Source organism: Macaca nemestrina, chromosome 8 (genome assembly GCF_043159975.1).
Source record: "Macaca nemestrina isolate mMacNem1 chromosome 8, mMacNem.hap1, whole genome shotgun sequence".
NCBI classification, from domain to species: Eukaryota; Metazoa; Chordata; class Mammalia; order Primates; family Cercopithecidae; genus Macaca; species Macaca nemestrina.
In genome coordinates, this window is record NC_092132.1 from 88,679,185 (window position 1) to 88,698,991 (window position 19,807).

The 19,807-nt window shown below is 37.7% G+C and overlaps 1 long non-coding RNA gene across 1 annotated transcript; it reads left to right on the forward strand.

The window, feature by feature from the left end:
* The first annotated feature begins 392 nt into the window (after nucleotides 1–392).
* Nucleotides 393–3,280, forward strand: LOC105482266 (uncharacterized). Its single transcript, XR_987510.2, has 3 exons — nucleotides 393–592; nucleotides 1,910–1,981; nucleotides 3,228–3,280. It is a non-coding gene; the product is annotated as an uncharacterized lncRNA (long non-coding RNA).
* The last annotated feature ends 16,527 nt before the right edge of the window (nucleotides 3,281–19,807 follow it).

Genomic DNA, 19,807 nt, shown 5'->3' on the forward strand with positions numbered 1-19,807 from the left:
TAAATGTTTGTTTGCTCCTTTTACTTTCCGTGTAATTACTAGGTCATCTGATTTTTCTTTCTTCTTTCCCTTCCTTTCTTCTAACATGAAATTTAAGCCCATATATTTTTCTGTAAGAATGTATTTGTTGCATTCCATGCCTTTATGAACCCTTTAGGGTTCAGACCTAGGTATTTTTAACCTCAATTGCAACTTCTTTCGATCACAGTTGTGTAGATTTGTAATTTTTAACTCGAAGTGTATACAGATTTTCTCTTTTGGTTCGCATAGAATAATTTAATTCATCCTCATGGCATATGGCATTGATTTTTTTGAAATTTGTTGTGACTTGCTTCAGGGGCTCTTTATATTGTTACTTTTATAAATATTTAATGTGTTCTTGAGAAGATTGTGCATTGTTAAGTTCATGGCTTTATGTATGTGCAATAAATTAAGTTTGTGTGTTGTATTGTTCAAATAGTCCATAATCCTAGCAATGTTTTCAATATTTGACATCTCAGCAGCCATGACTGGGCATTGCGATCTGTGATCCCGTGGAATAGCTGTCTCAGAACTGAAACCTATTTCTCTTCAGAGAAAACAATGCAGTGAGGTGGGTGGGAAACTCAGAATCCCCAAACTTCAATTTAGTTTCCATAGCATTGAAGATGCCAGATCTTGGGGAAATGATGATGACCATAATCATTATGAACAAATTATGCTTACCCCAAATCCAATGACTTAGGTGGAGGGGAAATGATGTTGATCAGAGGAACGTGGGGGCAAAAACAGAGCTGGCCTTTGCAGCCCAGGTTGTCTTTTTTCTAACTAGTGTTGTTCATTAGTGATTGACGAGCTGGAAGGAACATTTCCTTTCTTCTCTGGGGTGCACAAATACCGGTATGAATAGCTGCTATACACACATACATACATGTACACACACACATACATATCAGTTGTGTCACTCTCCTCTAATTAGGAAAATTTACTTTTTCATCCTCAAATAGAGGTAAAAAATGACTTCTATAGGCATGTAACTATCTCTGGAGGAGTATAAAGGGACATTATGGCCTTTGGGGTGACATAACTTTTATAGGTATTTTGTAAAACAAACAAAAGTCTTTCCTAGTCTTTTTGTCTATCATTAATACTTTGAGTGAAGATAAATCTCAGAATTCATAGGTTAGTTGGTTAACTTTGGTTTACACAATTTTCTCCTTTTGGAGCTTTTAGATATGTTTTCTTTTTTAACCTCATTGGTTCACTGAGAGGGAGTTAAAGACAGTTAATATTTATGAATCATCTGTGTTAGATGTGCACTTTAGAGCATGGGTGCATTAAATTCTAACCAAGTAAAATGGTAAACCTGGGTCCAGAAACCCCAGCTCCCTAACTCTGACCCAGATCCCATCTATTAACTCATCCATTCGGCCCACTTTAACACTCTCTTCAGGCTTCGGTGATTTCACAGACTATATTTAAATGATTCCATAATTTTCAGTAGTTATCTTGAAGACAACAAGCAGTTTCATCTGAAAACATTTCTAATTCTTATCTCAAACTGCCAACATGATTGAGCTATTTAAGAAATGTCCATAAATGATCGTAATTTTCCAACTCCATTGCATTACTTGGAGTCTTAAGCACTAGCCATAACTCAGACATTAAGTTTGAGTTATGAATTTTAAGAAAGATAAATTACTATCATAATTGTCTCCTAACACTTAAAACATTTTCCTTATTTATAGCTTTTTTCTAAAAAAAATAGATCTATTACAGAAGAGTGACTGGGAATTAAATTATGGCAACTGGGAAACTTGGTCATTGTAATTAAAATGCCTTGAAGATATAGCTGCATATTCTTGCAAAGACCATAGAAGACAAATGGGAGCCCTTCCAATGAGCTGCTGTTGTTCCTCTTTCTACCCAGCCACAAGTTTCCTGAAGTACCTAGGAGTCATCCCTAATGCAGCTGTGAAATGCCTGTGTATGGATCAGGAAGGTAAGTGGGAATGTGGCAATTAATTTGAAATATGAATAAATACTCTTAAGTAAATTTTAGTCAAAACTCCCCGATACACTTTTGTTGAAAGGTGAATCCAATGTAGTGTCTAAACGGAACAAATGACTGCCAGATGTATGTTTATTTTGTATTGGAAATACATAAATGAATATATTAGTTTGCATGTAGGAGCTCTAAACTAGTAGTCAAAAGGTGCTAATGAAACGGGACTAACTGGGATGGAGACCAACACTTTGTTTTACATATGTCTTCAGGTGTGTGTGTAAGTGTGTGTGTTTGGCTGAAAATCTGTATAGAAGCTGTGCATTAGTCTGTTCTCACACTACTAATAAAGACATACCCAGCCAGGCACGGTGGCTCATGCCTGTAATCCCAGCACTTTGGGAGGCCAAGGGGGGAGGATTACCTGAGGTCGGGAGTTCAAGACCAGCCTGGCCAACATGGTGAAACCCTGTCTCTACTAAAAATACAAAAATTAGCTAGGCATGGTGGCACGCACCTGTAATCCCAGCTACTCTGGAGGCTGAGGCAGGAGAATTGCTTGAGCCTGGGAGACGGAGGTTGCAGTGAGCCGACATCATGCCACTGTACTCCAGCCTGGCCAGGAGAGCAAGACTCTGTCTCAAAAAAAAAAAAAAAAAAAAAAAAAAAAAGAAGACTATCTGAGACTAGGTGATTTATAAAGTACAAGAGGTTTAATAAACTCAGTTCCACATGACTGGGGAGGCCTCACAATCACGGTGGAAGGCAAAGGAGGAGAAAGGCACTGTCTTACATGGTGGCAGTCAAGAGAGAGCATGTGCAGGGGAACTCCCTTTTATAAAACCATCAGATCTTGTGAGACTTGTTCACTATCAAGACAACAGCACAGGAAAGACCTTGTCTCTAGGAGCATGTGCAGGGGAACTCCCCTTTATACAACCGTCAGATCTTGTGAGACTTCTTTACTATCAAGAGGACAGCACAGGAGAGACCTGCCCCCATGATTCAATTACCTCCCACAGGGTCCCTCCCATGACATGTGGGAATTATGGGAGCTACAATTCGAGGTCTGGGTAGGGACACAGCCAAACCATATCAAACAGAAATCCCATTTGGGTTCTTCAGACTATGAAAAGATAATCCTGTAAAAGTGTGTAAAGTTGTAAAAATGTGTAAAAATATGTTGATGCTTCTTTTGTCTTGGTATCCTGTAGAGGAATTTTATGTTTATTTCTTTCTCCAGCATTCTTTCTCCCATCTTCTGGGAACGAAATTTCTTATTCTTTTAAAAGCCAGTCTGTCTCCGCTCTTCATCCATGTAATCCTGCTGGAACTACACCACCACCACCCAGGGCCACAAGTGAGTGTAGATCTGGGTTAGGTCTATAGTAATTGAATCAGGTAACATAGAGTGATTGTCTCTCTAGTAATTGAATCAAGTTGGTTATGTGAACCATGCTGGGCACACGAGTAACCATGATCTTCACTGGAGCCATTGAGAAAGAGAGGCACACACTTATCTAAGGTTTAAGACACGGCGAAAAGTAATGCTGTAGCTATTGGTGACCCTGGCTCTTATTATACAGAAAGTCCTGGCTCCATTATGCACCTGACAGGGTGGAAAGTAGGCCCCAAAGATAGACAAGTTCATCTTACCAAGACATCATTTGAGCTTCCAGTTCAAACCATGCATGAGCCATTAGATTCACACTTTCTTTTCAGCTATGAATCACGAAATTCTTTTTTTAATGAAATTTCATTTGGGTTGTATTTCTGTTACTTGCTACAGGACATTTTCAGAAATACCAGAGTTAGTACTAGGGCTAGCATATTTCAAGGGACAGATTCAAATACTTAGAATTGGGTGAGTCAAGATAGGATCAGTTAGTGATGGTCCCCTCATTCTCAGATGAAAAGTAAGCACTGAACATATCTTGTAGCATTTCTGAACATATTTTTAAGTTTGGAAGAGTAGATTCCAGTTTTGATTAGTTTTGTGGAGCCAGCTTTCGGACATGTTTTTGACTGTAAGAAACTATTCTGATCCTTATTCTCTTCTTTTCTTATAATAATTTTATATAGGATTTCACTTTGAAAGTTATCTGTTTGATGGGTGCAGCACACCAACATGGCACAAGTGTACATATGTAACAAACCTGCACGTTATGCACATGTACCCTAGAACTTAAAGTATAATAATAAAAAAAAGAAAGTTATCTGTTTTTCACTTTTATGTGAAACTAGTTTTTCTGAACTTTCAGCATGTGCCAACATGTGCACACGTGTATGTCTAGGAGTGGAAACAAAGCCTCTTCTTAGTTGACAAAATCTGAAGCTACTAGATTATTTGCCATTAATTATTTTTTGCATTCCCTTATCACATAAAGAGTGTACTTTTTGAAAAAAACAACATGTCTAGTCTTTTCCCTTTTTAGACCCAGATCTTTTGCCAGATAAGGAATGCTCCAACAGCCATAGTGCTCCCTGATCCTCATGTTACAAACAAGCGGTGACTTGCTTCAGTGTGCAGTGTAGCCACTTGCTTCAGAAGGCTCAGCTGTCTACAGGCTCTGCCTCTCAGACTTCTTTTTCATGGTTTAATTGCCACTGCACTCAGTAGTCGTTCTCCATATCTTGTGTTTACTTTCATGGAGAAGAGGAGGGGCGATATATTTATTCTACTGTCTCCAATAGGATGGCTGCCTCTGTTTTGGGGAAGAAAATATTTCTGAAGTGTCTCTAGCCTTGGCTCTATAATTATGCATAATTTAACATTTATTAAATTCATAATAAAGCCTTCTCTAATTATTATTTGGAAACTCATATCAGGAAAAAATCTTTTTCCTCTAAGATTAAAGAATGTAATTTGGTAAATACAGCATTTCACAATTTTATTTAGAGACCATTTATAGCAATACATCAAATTAAGTTTTCCTGAATCAATTTATAAACACCCGACCAATATTTATAAAGTTAATTTATTATTACGTTGGAAATTGTATATAAAATTTATCTAAAAGTAATGATTAAATGTTGAAAATTTACTACATATAAATATATAATTTACACAGATTGTTTTAAAACACAAACTTTACATTTAAAATCAAGTACTATTTTTACTCCAATTAATGACTGCATCATTTCAATATTTTATTTTAAAATGTCTATAATGTATTTGCATTAAATCAGGTTCACTATTTATGCACAGGTGTGTTCTTTTTTAGAATCTTTAAAACTACCTGGTATGAAAACCAATTTAACATGCCTAGATTACTGGGAATTTTTCTTAAGTAAATAAATATATTAAACATATATATAAGATTTATATATTATTATAGACGTATAAGCTGTATTTGTTGCAAGAATGAGTGAACAGAATATCCATCTATGATTCTTACTGTACCTTGGGCTATCATATCATCAAGAGGTAATGTCTTGTACTTTATGCAACAAAATTTTAATTGGATAGTAGACTCACATTTTCCTAGTTAAGTGAATATTTTGTTTTAATCAAAAACAATGAGAAAATATTTTTGTTTCAATGTGTAAGCCAAAAAACTCTTTTGGCAGTGTATACTGAGTTTCATTCCTGCATTCACTAACAGAGAATGAATAATAGATTATGCTATAATATATATAATATACTATACACACACACATACATATCCTGCCTGCCTAGCACAGTAGCTAGCATATGGTCTTTGCTCCACCATTCCCTCCTACATTTCACCGCTGCCTCTTCTAATCTGACATTCAAGTAAGAAAAGGAACCAGCCATACAAAGTCCAGGGAGGATATTCTAGGTAAAGGAAAGAAAAACAAAGGCCTCAAAGGTGGAAAGCGCTTTTGTTTGAGAAGCTGATTGGAGGCAGTTTGAGCAAGAGGCGAAGGGTTTGAGAGAAAATGGACAGATAGGTAAGAACCAGATCATGCAGGGCATCATACATCTGGACATTTTTCTCCAAGAGTAACAGAAATCCCCCAAAAAGTTTTAAACAGAGGAGTGACATTATCTGATTTACTTTTTAGAATGTGGTCACTATGCAGAGATGGCTTTGGGGAAAGAAGAAGGGGAGCAGCAGGGGCCAGAAGTAGCAGCTGGAGCTGGGTTAGGGGTGGCTGTGCAGCTCAGAGAAGTAGAACGAGTGAGACACTTGTCACTTAGATGTGACTGAGGTATAGCAAGAAGGAGGGAAAGAGAAGAATCAAAGACACCGCATGATTTCTGGCTGGAAAAACTTGACAGGTTTATGAAGGCAGTCAACATGAGAAAAATAGATAAGGTGATTGAAAACTTGAAAGTTATATTCAGTCTAACAGATCTGTAAGCCATTTAAGCATTAATGTCAATACCAAATAGTCAACTGGCTATGCATGTCTAAAACAAGTATATCGACAAGAGTATTAATACAGTTTAGAAAATCCATTTTAGTCCTGATTGTATACATACATATATGATTTAATTATTTATATTGTGATTAAGTGATATTTTCGCATTCATTTGAAGATATTTGAGTTCCCTGATAACTTCTCACAAGTATTTATAGAGAAAGTAGAAAGTCATAAAATCTAATCTAAGATTTCAAAATAATTTCATGAGGCAATATCCTTTATTTAATCTTAATTAAATGAAGGAATCACAAAAGTAATTTGAGATAACAGGAGCCTTTTATATGCAGATGAAGAAGAAAATACTGGATTTCACTGGGGTTAACCAGCTGGAACGGGTGAAGATGTTAATTGTACTCTTTGCCTGTCGTTTTATCTGTTAGCTATAATTCCTGGTGTCTTGAAATAACTCAGGGAAGAAATGAGATAACTTTTTTTGGCACAGTTATAAATAATAGCTGTTTTGCAAGAATGTTCATTTTTGACAGCAGCTCATTTTTTCTGGAAGATCCTTTGACTTCAAAAAGCTACAAAGTATTCACTCTTGTTTTAGGGAGAATTAAATGTGGCAATTGGCATATTAAAATTTTCTCATGACTGGACCTTAAATTTGAGCAAATAAATGAATAATTCATTCTGAAATATCAATTGAAAGTCAGGAACTAAAGAAAGATGAATTAGTTGCAATCATTTTGTTCAGTGTTGACTTTAAGATTGTCAGTGTACTTTGATTTCTCGACAGTTTAATTTTATACTACAAATTATTAGAAAGTACAATGATGAAAAATTGGACTCTGCTGTACTTCCAAGAAATCCATAAAAATTATCAAGCTCATTCAAATAAGGTGGAAGGTAACACTACAGAAAAGGGGAAACTGATTAATTTTCTCTCGAAAAGTAGTGCTATGAAAGTAACTAACTTTGCAAATATTTAGTCCAATGTACATATTTAGTAAAAGAAAAGCATGTATTACATAGAGATAAAGCAGTCGCACAAAAGTAATAATAGAATACCAATCAATATATACATATAATTATATACAATATATATACACGCATGTGTATATTTATATATAACATATGTCACCAATCATTCATTCATTTATTCAAGAAACCTATTAAGAGTTTCTTCTGTGCCAGGAATGCAAGTAGACAATGTGTACAGTGGTTTTAAAACAAAGGAAGGAAGACAAGAAGGAGAGAAGGGAGGAAGGGAGGAAGAGAGGAAGGCAGGAAGGCAGGAAGGCAGGCAGGAAGGCAGGCAGGCACACCACAATCTCTGCCCTTAAAGTTATGAAAATCTAGTGGATAAAAGCAGACATAAACTAATAATCATACAATGTGGGAAACGGGAAATAAAGATGTAGGATAGGACCAGAGAGTGGCAAAGGCTGCTGGCTTCACTTTGAAGACTGATCTGAAAACGATTCTAGGATGGAAACCTAGAGTGTCTCATCCCAGTGCAGAAATCACACTGCAGGTGCTGCAAATCAGCACGTCCTGCCCCATTAGCGGCCCACACAAACCCTCTGGGCCCCTCTTCATCATTCATCTACAGTGGCTTTTCAGCGTTTGGTGCAGATACTGATTTCTACAATCTTTTTGTGCTTCATTTCTGTTCTTTTCTCTTTCATTATATAGAGGATTGAATTTAGTAGTCTGTGTTCAACAGTTCCAAGATTTAAGTCCAGCTTCATTGAAAATTAGAAGTTATGGCATGCAGTGTGTCTACTCTTGTATCTTCCTAAATTTGACTATATTTTAACAAATTGCAGAGAACTGGTTGACTTTACAGGCTAACCTCACTTCTTTTGTTAAAGATCATCTTTATTACATAAAAGCTACACTTCCATGTGTACATGGAAACAAACTTTAATTAAAATATGTCTCACACACACACACACACACCCCCCATCCTGATCTTCACTCACTAAATATATACACAACAGATATGGAAGAAAAACTAATTCTACATAATGGAAAACTTCAACTGATGTAAAGGTTTAGAGCCCGCTTTGGAATGATGTAAACAGAGACAATACAATATGCTTGTGAACTTGATATTTTCCCCCTCTTCTGCATAGAATGGCCAAGGTCTGTGGTTTTAAGTCCATCAAAATTCAGGTACAAAGTGAATTCAAAGATAGAGATAATGAGCAGGGCATTTTTAGGAATTACTAGAATTTTTTAAATATTTGGAAACAAGTTTCTTTTACTAGTTCCTTTACAAAAAAAACAACTTGGTTGAAGTATAATTTATGTAAAATAAGCTACATCCATAAAATATTCAACTCAATGAGTTTTGAAAGATGCATCACATCACTGCCAAAATCAAAATACAGAATGTCTCCATTACCTCTAAAGTTTTTTTCACGCCCCTTCACAATCCATCCCTCTCTCAGTTCCTGGCACTAGACAACAACTTATCTGTTTATGTCACTGTAAATTAGTTTTCATTTTCTAGAATTTAATATATATGGAATAATAGTGCATACTATTTTGTATTTGCTTCTTTCACTCAGCATAATGATTCTGATATTTCTCCTGATCATTCTACTGATCATTGCTGTATCAGTAATTTATTCCTTTTTATTTCTGAGTCATATCTATTGTATGGATATACCAACTTCGCTTATCCATTTACTGGTTGACAAAGGCATCAAGAACATACATTAGAGAAAGGACAGACTTTAATAAATGGTGCAGGGAAAACTGGATATCCATATGCAGAAAAATAAAACTAGGTCCTTATCATTCACCATATACAAAGATCAACTCAAAATGGATTAAAGACTTAAATGTAAGACCTAAAACTATGAAACTACTGGAATAAAATATTGGGGAAAATACAGGACATTAGTCTGGGCACTATTTTTAGATAAAAACCTCAAAATCACTGGCAACAAAAGCAAAAATAGACGAGTGGGATTGCATTGAGCTAAAAAGTTCCTGCACACCAAAACAATCAATAGAGTGAACCTGGCGAATGGGAGAAGATGTGTGATGGATATTTGAGTTGTTTCTAGTTTGGGGCTATTGTAAATAATGCTACTGTAAATATTTGGGTTTTTGTTGTTGTTGTTGTTGTTGTTTTTGAGACAGAGTCTAGTTCTGTCGCCCAGGCTGGAGTGCAGTGGCGCGATCTCGGCTCACGGCAAGCTCCACCTCCCGGGTTCACGCCATTCTCCTGGCTCAGGCTCCCATGTAGCTGGGACTACAGGCGCCCACCACTGCACCCGGCTAATTTTTTGTATTTTTAGTAGAGACGGGGTTTCACTGTGATCTCGATCTCCTGACCTCGTGATCCGCCCGCCTCGGCCTCCCAAAGTGCTGGGATTACAGGCGTGAGCCACCGCGCCCGGCTACTGTAAATATTTGTATACAGGTCATTACATGTTGTTAAATTTTATTTCTCTTGACTAAATACACAGAAATGAAAAGACTGGGTCATATCTGAGGTGTATGCTTAGCTTCTTAAGAAACTGCTAAATTGTTTTCAAAGTGGTTTAGCATCTTTCATTCCCACCAATGGCTAAGAGTTGCAGTTGTACCATATCATCACTAACATTGGGTACTGTCAGTCTTTTAAATTTTATTCATTCTAATGGATGTGTAGTGGTATCTCATGTACATTTTCTTGATAAGATGCTCAATATATTTTCATAAGTTTAGTTGACATTCATTTCTCTTCTTGTGTAAAAGTCTGTTCAAATATTTTACAATTTTTCAAGGATTTTTTACTACTTCTTATTGAGCTTTACCAAATCATTATATGTTCTGCATACAAGGCCTTTTTTAGACACATGTATGTAAGTATTTTCTCCCATTCTGTGGCTTTCATTTTCCTTGTCTTAAAAAGTGTCTTTGATTTTGATAAAGTCTAGTTTTCAATTTTTCCTTAATGGTTAATGTTTTTGTGTCCTAAGCAGTATTTGCCTATAGAAAAATTATAAATATTTTACTTTCTCCTAGAAGTTTATAGTTTTAGCATTTACATTGGGGTTTATGTGACATTTTGAGTTAATTTTGGAGTCTGATGTAATGTAAGGCTTGATGCTAACTTTTCTTCCATACAGATATCCAATTGTTTCAATACCACTTCTTTTTCCCATTGAATTCTTTGGCAAATTTGTCAAAAATCATTTGATCATATATATGTAGGTTTATTTCTGGACTCTATCATTCAATTTGATCTATGTTGATCCTTTGATCATTCTTCATTGTCTTGATTACAGCAGATCCTCCAGCCCCAGTCCAGCCTTCATATGACTGAAGTCCCTACCAACACCTTGATTGTAATCTCATGAGAGATCCTAAGCCACTATTGCCTCACTAAACCACTCTCAATATTTTTTGCCTGTGGAGTGAGGGTGATTATGGTAGAAAAGGCTACTTAGAAGCCACTGGAACTGCCTCTATCTACCTAAATAATAAACAAAAAGTGATACCGTATTTCAACATATTGCAGAGATGAGTGCCACCACTGAGGACTTGAAATATGTAGGGCTGGTGATTCCTAGCACAACCCCATTTAACTCACTTACTTGGCCTGTGCAGAAGACAAATAAATCCCAGTGAATTACAGTTATCACCAAAAACTTAATCAACTTGTGACTCCAATTTCACCTGCTTTTTCAGATGTGGTTTTACTATTGAAGCAAATCAACACAACCTCTGGGTCCTAGTATGAAGCTATTGATCTGATAAATATAGGGTGCCTTTTAATATGCCCATGTCCTTCCTGTGATTTAAGTCCATGAAAAGACTACAACAATTGAATACAGGAAAGATTTCTTCAGGAAGAAGTTTTAAGTCATCCTACGTGTAAGAACCCAGAGCTTGCTGGAGGCAAAGGAGATACAGATTGGGAAGTGGAAGCAAGAAGTTTTTAGTCTTAACTATGACCACACGACCATTTATAGAAATGCGAACTAAATAGTTAGAACATTTTCCTTATTTTAATATTAATATGTTTGCAGTTACTAACAATTTTTTTCCATCCTCTCTCCCATTCCTCTACCAGCTATCATAATGTATGTTAACAGCAGTTAAGCTTTATACCTCAGTGTTACTGGATATCAGAGAAAAAGCATGATGTAGAAAAACAAGCATCATCCTGTTTTGGAAGGAAAGACTAGTATTTTTTCTAATGTACATGAGACAGTTGTAATAAGTTTGGGGTGGCTTTGTCATGTGTCACCTTGATTAGACTAAGCTATGGTTTCCAGAATTCCCATGCCAGTATCTTTCTCATTATGGTAGAATAAAAGATATTTCATGCAATATTTGGAATATGGGAGAGAAGCAGGACCCATATGTGCACCAGGTACCCCTGTTGCCCACATGTTTTTGCTGCTCTGCTGGCGCATCTCTTTGGAATGGGCAGCAGCTGGGCCTGCAGTTGTCCCCCTGCCCACCCTGGTTTCTCCCTCAGCCTCTTCAAGGTTTTGTATGTTTTAGTTCTCTGAGAGAGCCCCATTTTCTCATGAAGGACATCTACAAAGTTGAAGTTAGAGTTATCAAGAGACTGACCCAGGGTCCAGTCCATCCTCGTGGGTTCCAACGCATGTACCTGGGTTCCAGCTCCCTCCTCTCTCTCTCTCTCTCTCTCTCTCTATATATATATATATATATATACACACACACATACATCTATATACACACATACATATATATACACACACATATATATATATCTGTCCTTCCTTCCCTGCAAAAGTCAAGGTCCAGATCAGACGTGAAGACAGCAGCCTCACCAACACTGCTTAACCAGCTCTCACAGCTGTGTGAGGTCAAGTCTCTGGAATAAATCTCTTTATATACATGTTACACATCATCTGGCTTTGTATCTTATATTATCAAGTATTATATAATCAATAGTGTATATATTAACACATGTTATATTATACCTTAGTGGTTCTTCTCTGACTGAACTCTGATATACTACTTGATACAAAAGATTACGTTTCTATAAAATATGATATCGAGTAAGAGTTTGGGCTTAAAAGTGTTTTTGCTTATGTCTATGTACAAACAAGATAAGATAACTAGTTTTCCATTTGTTATAGCAAGAATTGGTTTTAAGGCATAATTTTCATCTCCAATTTTCAAAAGCGCAGTTTGTATTTCTATGTGTGAAGTCTATCTTTAAGCATTTTGTGTGTAGGGAGATGCTGACTCAATGCTACCATCAATCCAGCCCATCAACTTTGATATTTGATTGTTTGCACTTGTCATTTGTCGATCCATTTTAACAGGTGAGGTGACATTTTCAGATGTAGAATTGCAGATACTGAGACACAGCCTCCCCCATTGTGCCATATCCTTTTCCGTTAGTGTTCCAATGAGCTCTGTGTTCCCTCTGACTCTAAGGGGCATACCATGTGCAGATGCAAACCTGCAGTGGAATTGCGTCTGGCCTCATAATCTTCTCTTTGAAACTTAGACACACTGATATTCCACTGCGAACCGTCTTCCACCATCTCATATAATTCAGACCACAGTGCAGATAAGCCATATACATTTATAGACCTTTTAACTCAATCAGTACAAAGAGCATTTGAAAACAAATTGGCATATTATTGATTGTGGACTTGGCAGGGCCTTTTGTGGTTCGCAGCATCCATCGTGCTGCTTACGTTTCTCCCCACTAATTTCCTTCCTTGAAGACAGGAGATAAAACACCAGCTGGAATCAAGGAGACAACATGTCTGACAAGTTTCTTACCCAGATACCAAGACCCAGAATGCAGACAGTCATCAGAAAACACTGGCTCTTTTACTAAATCATCTGAAGGTATGTTCCTTTAGTACCACAGGGGCAGTTTTAATGGGCTGTTTTTGGTACTTTTAAGATTTGCATTTACTGGCACTGCTTTTGGAAAGGCTTAAATAGACTACATCAAGATAAATGCCAAGAATGCTTCAAATGAGCATTCATTTACCAAAAATGTTTCAATATTGCTATTTAATTGTACAATGATCTTTGCTTCAAGATCATTGTACAATTGAATGATACAAAGCTGCTAGTTTTTAAAAGTCCTGACCACATTATTTGAAGGAAAAGGAATGGTGACCATATGTGATGTTTCACTGCATAAGTTGCATTACATCCCTTTATGCTTATTAGGCAAACTCAGGTGGTTCTCTCTCTCTCTTTTTTTTTTTTTTTTTTTTTTTTTTGGTGGTGGTGTTTTTGTTGGGTTAATACTTTTAATTACATGATTGTAATTATACAATTTCCACTCTTCGATATTTTGTAAAAAACCAGTTACAACTCATAAGATTTTCAAATGTGACAATATGCATCAAACTACATACATATGCAAAGTTTACAGGCCATTAGGAAGGTTTATCTTAAAAATATCTTCAGGAAAATATTCATTCAACCAGTTCTCTTGGCTTTAAAAAATATGATTGGAAATATACACTAAAAAAAATCAAGACAATGATTGATCAATACTGATCAGTTACATTTTAAAACTTTTAATAATCTGTACATGAGTGCACGTTAGATAAAAGTCTGCAAATTATTAATAGAAAACTGCAGTACTATCATCGGATGAACATGTCTGCTGACAATTCTACCAGGTAATTAAGGAGGTAATTTCCTACACAGTATAGGTGAATTGTCCAGTCTTTAAACACATCTGGAGTCATCTCCGCTCAGTGATGTGGAGAATACCCTGATGTGGGGAAATAGAAGAGCAGCAGCTAGCCTCTCCAGGGCAGTTTCAGCGGGAGAGAACATTTAAAGGAACAATAAAATACATTCTAAAAGTTGCTTTTGATGAGCACTGCTTTCCAAAATGCAATAATGATTTTTTTTTTTTTTTAATGTAGAAAGAGAAGCTATGTTAAGAACAGACATCCAATGAGCGCACTGCTTCTGTGGCTCAGAAGGTGACTGGGAAAAGGGAAGGCCCCAGGAGAATCCTCGGGCCACACAGAAGCCCAGGCCATCCCGCCCAGCGAGCACACTGGCCTCGAGCACACTGGCCTCGTGACAATGCTTGGGAACTCCTCTAAAACTTGCCTAGGCCCAAGAAAAGAGAGAGGTAGCAATCACCCCTGTGAAGCTCAGGTGGTTCTTATACACCTGCTATGGGTAGCTTTTTCAGGCCAACCCTCTCCTCTTCTACCACCTCCATTCCATAGAAGCTTCATTTGGCAAGAATGCTGATTTTCAAGTCTTTTTTGAATCTCCCCATTCTGAACTTTTTACTATTTATCACTGCTTACTTCTCATGGAGGTGAAATCTCAATTCCAGGAAGCAGAACTGCATCCCTCTCTCTAAAACTCCTTTACTCTCTCCTGTAGAAGGTCCCCAGCAGTCAACTTCCTCATCAGCACCCATGGCCAGGGCACATCTATGTTCAGGTGCTCTGTTTGAGAATAGATGTCACTCATGTCCATTATACAACCACTGTTGGCAGTCAAATAACACACTTTGTCTATCTATCCCTAAAGGTTTTCTTCATGGCCTTATGTATTATACTTACCATGTGATTTTATTTTATTTATTTATTTATTTATTTATTTATTTATTTATTTATTTTTGAGAAGGAGTTTCGCTCTTGTTGCCTAGGCTGGAGTGCAATGGCACACAATCTCGGCTCACTGCAAACTCTGCATCCCGGGTTCAAGCAACTCTCCTGCCTCAGCCTCCCAAGTAGCTGGGATTACAGGCACCCACCACCACACCCAGATAATTTTTATATTTTTAGTAGAGATGGAGTTTCACCATGTTGACCAGGCTGGTCTCAAACTCCTGACCTCAGGAGGTCTGCCCTCCTCAGCCTCCTAAAGTGTTGGGATTACAGGTGTGAGCCATCACGCCCAGCTGTGATTTTAAATATTAGCACTCTCCCAGTCTGTGATTTTAAATATTAGCAATATTCAAATATTAGCACCATCCAAATGCTTTTTGGAAAAATTACTATGAACAGATTCTAGCAGTCTTCATATCTGAAGTACTTCTAATCTATCAAGAAGGCTACATATGCACTCATAAAATGACTTTCAAAATAACCAAACTATGTTTTAAAATATGACCCCTGAAAAAATCACTTTATATTATTTGTATATAGATTACTCTTTTTCTTTGCTTACTATTTCCATTTCTGCTGCTTCAGCAAAGCCAACACCATTCACTATTCTTCATTTTTTTTGTTCTCTAGAGGATTTTTGATTCTGAATGATCTGAATACTTATTTCATCCTTTTACTCTGCCTGCATTTATCCCCTCCCCCCACCAAAATAATGCCAGCTTCAAAATAAATGTATGAGGTTAAAAGTCAAGACAGCCATACGGGAAGGAAAGTGGGGGATGGCAGCTTAAAAAGGGGCCCAATGGCAAGGGTCTGAGATGCTAGTAATGTTCAGTGACTTGACATGGGTGGATGGGTATTATCTGTTTGTGAAAATGTATCAGTATATTTGAACATAATTCATGTACTTGTATGTGCGTTCAAAACATTAACTTAAAGAAGAAAATTAGTTCATCTGATCATCCTTAAACCTTCATGTACTCCATTTCTCAGTCTATCTTTCCAGTTTGTTCACGAATTTAGCAAATAAAAAAATACTGAATTCATTATAAACAATCTGATGCAATCATTATTTTTATCATTGATTTCTTCCATCTCTACAGTCACAATTACATTTTTACCCAGGTAGGCAATGTGAATATTTTTCAAGCAGAAGCAATTTATCCTAAAGCTCTTTCCATTGATCATCTTCCCAACATGCTGCCGTGTCACATGGTCTGATTAGATGGTCTAAGAAACCATCCGATGAGGCTGCATTTGAATTTGTGTTGCAGATGACAGACACCAGAGCACTGGAACACAGTAATGACTCCCACAATTAATACCATTCAAAAGAAGTTACATGGGTGGTGTCATATCCTTCCTATCAAACATAATCAATAGTCCTCAGCCACTGTAGATGGTTCATCCTGGTGCTGCTTCACATCAGAAAAAAATTGGAAAAGTAACTAAAGATGCAATTCTGTTAGGAAATCTTTCACAAATCCATATGTATTTGCTATACTTCTGTGGGCACACACATACACCATACATGCATGCACACATACATCATGTCCACACACAGCCATGCATGCACACACACATACAGCATACATGAATGTGCACACACTCCCTCTATTTTGTTTTTGGAAAAGCCATAATATTACAAGCAGCTAGGACAAACTGTGTGACAAATAGATAACAATAGATAAAATAATTAGAATGAGTAAGCTATTCAGTCCTAAATAATCACATTTCGTATGCCATTTTCTTCTATTACTTTAATAGTATTCTGATGAAGAGAAAATATTCAGGCCAAGAGTAACATTTCAGTGGAAATAGAATAAATGATCCATGGGAAAGAAACCTGTCATATATCTGCCCCACAATACAGATGGACTGAATTTAACAAGGATAAGCATTTAGAGAGTGCTTCTTGTGGACTCGGTCCTGTGTTACGCACAAAGGAAACCAACAGGCGAAATACACAGCTTATGTCCCTAAGGACTGTATAGTCTAAAGGAGAAGGCAGATTTGTAAATACTTAGTTACAACATGGTATTTGGCAGGTATTTGTTGATATGTACTTTTACCCTGTTTCTAGATTAGTGAGCCTTATTAAGCACCCGAACATAGCAAGTTGAATCACGTATTGTCATCTTAGCAAGCAAACCTAAGAGCTGGTTCTTGCCTATGTTTATTTATTGAAATATGTACAGAGAGAGAATTCTTAGGCTGATACCCATAGAAAACTTGTCTGGGCTTCACAGATGTACTGGCCAATCTTTTGGTAACTAGGCCCAGTCATTACCTTATTTCCAGTCTACCTGGTTTGCTAATAACAGCCCCTGATGACATTCTCCTGTTCTAACTGGCCAGCCGCCATCTTGCAACATGGAGGATAAATTGCAAGTGGAGCCAAGAACAAAATATAGCTGCCTCTGAACAAATCCTTCGTGACTTCTGGATAAAGGACACCTCAAGCCCCTCGTTCCAGTGGCAGTGGATTGATTCCTTCCTATGTGAAGGCAGAGCACACGCCTGTCTCTGGAGCTTTCTAGAGTAAAGATGCAGTCAGGTGATCAGCCAGTAAAGGAAATGGCATTTAGCTGTGGGATTTTCAGAATAAGGAAAAGGTCCTGCTCCTAATGCAGAAAAGGGAAAACCTGGAGGCACAAGAAAACCTTCCACTTTTCTTTCTCCTTAAGGAATTGACCAACAGAAGCATAGGATTTCTTAAAGCAGTGAGCACTAGAATATAAGCTGACAAATAAGCAACAATTTTTCAATAGTGAAACATTTTATAATTTTTATATATTCTAGATAATCATAATGTAGTGCCCAGTACTTCATGAGCTCTTAACAAATATGTCTTGATTGAAGAAACAAATGAATAACACCTTTGGTGCGTTAGATAAAAGGAAAGGAAATATATATCAGGAAAAGCTAGGGAATGGGTCACGCCTCTTGAATTCTACTGTAGCTCTGTTATCATAGTAGTGTGATTTGGGTTGTCTCATTTGTAAAATTCGGCCACTGGTTTACTCTTAGGAACCTTTCTACTTAAATGCTTCACGGTTTTTTGTTTGTTTGTTTGTTTTTGAGACGGAGTCTTGCTGTATCGCCCAGGCTGGAGTGCAGTGCCATGATCTCGGCTCACTGCAAGTTCCACCTCCCAGGTTCACACCGTTCTCCTGCCTCAGCCTCCCGAGTAGCTGGGACCACAAGCGCCCACTATCACGCCCGGATAATTTTTTTGTATTTTTAGTAGAGACGGGGTTTCACCGTGTTAGCCAGGATGGTCTGGATCTCCTGACCTTGTGATCCCCCGCACCCCGCCCCATCGCCTCGGCCTCCCAACGTGCTGGGATTACAGGCATGAGCCACCACACCCAGCCCCCAGTGGCTTCATGTTTTTCTTGAGAGAAGCAACTATGTATACAGCAGGGAACTGTAGAATACAGTGTATATGAAAACGTAAAGGATTTTATGTTGGCAAAGAGTAGACTAAAACTGTGGCTCAGATTATGGGTGAAAAAGTAGGCAGTCCTCAGAATTGGTAACTTATTATGCATAAAACTTGTATATTTTATTGCCTCAAATGTGTAACAGGTAGGTAACTTATTATACAGAATTGTGAATTTAAAGAGAAAGCATTTCTGCATTTGATAGATGTGTAGATTAAATGGTGTCTATCTCCTAATCCCTGGATCCCTTACATAGCAAAAGAATGAATATCACCTTACATAGCAAAAGATATGATTAAATTAAGGATGGAGAGGAGATTATCCTGGATTATCTAGGTTGGTTCTAAATGCAATCACAAGGATCCTTACAAAACAGACACATGGAGAAGACAGACACAGAGAAGGCAATGTGAAGACAGAACAGAAAGAGAGACGGTTAGGAGCCAAGGAATACCGACAGCCACACACACTGGAAGAAATAAGAAATACATTTGCCCCTTGAGCCTCCCAGGTAATTTGTTGTAACAGCAACAGGGCTGAATGAGGTGGACTAGGCTACAGTTTGAAGAGGAACTATCTAACTACTATGTCACTCGAACACCCTCTACCAGTAACAGAGGCAGGATGGGGGGCGCGCATCAGGGAGTTGGTTGATACCAGTTGGAAGGGAGTCTTTCAAAAGGGCTGGTTTCTGACCAGGTGCGGTGGCTCACGCCTGTAATCCTAGAGCTTTGGGAGGCTGAGGCAGATGGATCACCTGAGGTCAGGAATTCGAGACCAGCCTTGCCAACATGGTAAAACCCCCTCTCTACTAAAAATATAAAAATTATCCGGGCGTGGCGGCACAAGCCTGTAATCCCAGCTACTCGGGAGGCTGAGGCGGGAGAATCACTTGAACCCGGGAGGCGGAGGTTTCAGTGAGCCGAGATCACGGCACTGCACTCCAGCCCGGGCGAGAGAGCAAGACCCCATCTCAAAAACAAATAAATAAATAAATAAATAAAATAACAAATAACAAACGATCTGGTTTCTGCTTAACCCTTAAGGAAGCAAGCCTAATGGCGTTTAGCAAGGGGGTTTAACAAGGCATATTTGACCTCCTATCTCGTCATGGCCAGAACTCAATTTTTAAGGTTTACTCTGGGGTCCCCTTGGCCAAGAGGGAGTCCATTCAGTCAACTGGCGGGCTTAGGATTTTATTTTTATTTCCCAAGATTAATGATTTTATAGTCATTGATAAATCAGTCACAGAGTGCATAAAGTAAAAAAGAAATTATATGATCACAAGTTTAAAGGGAAAGAGAAAAAGAATTTTTGACTCAAAAATTAGTAGTCCAATTCTGAATTTACTATTCTATGTGTTACTGACTATGGGTTCTCCAGCTTTCATGTAACCGAAACTGACACAAGTCTGTGAAGGTTTTCCAGATAAGGCTTTA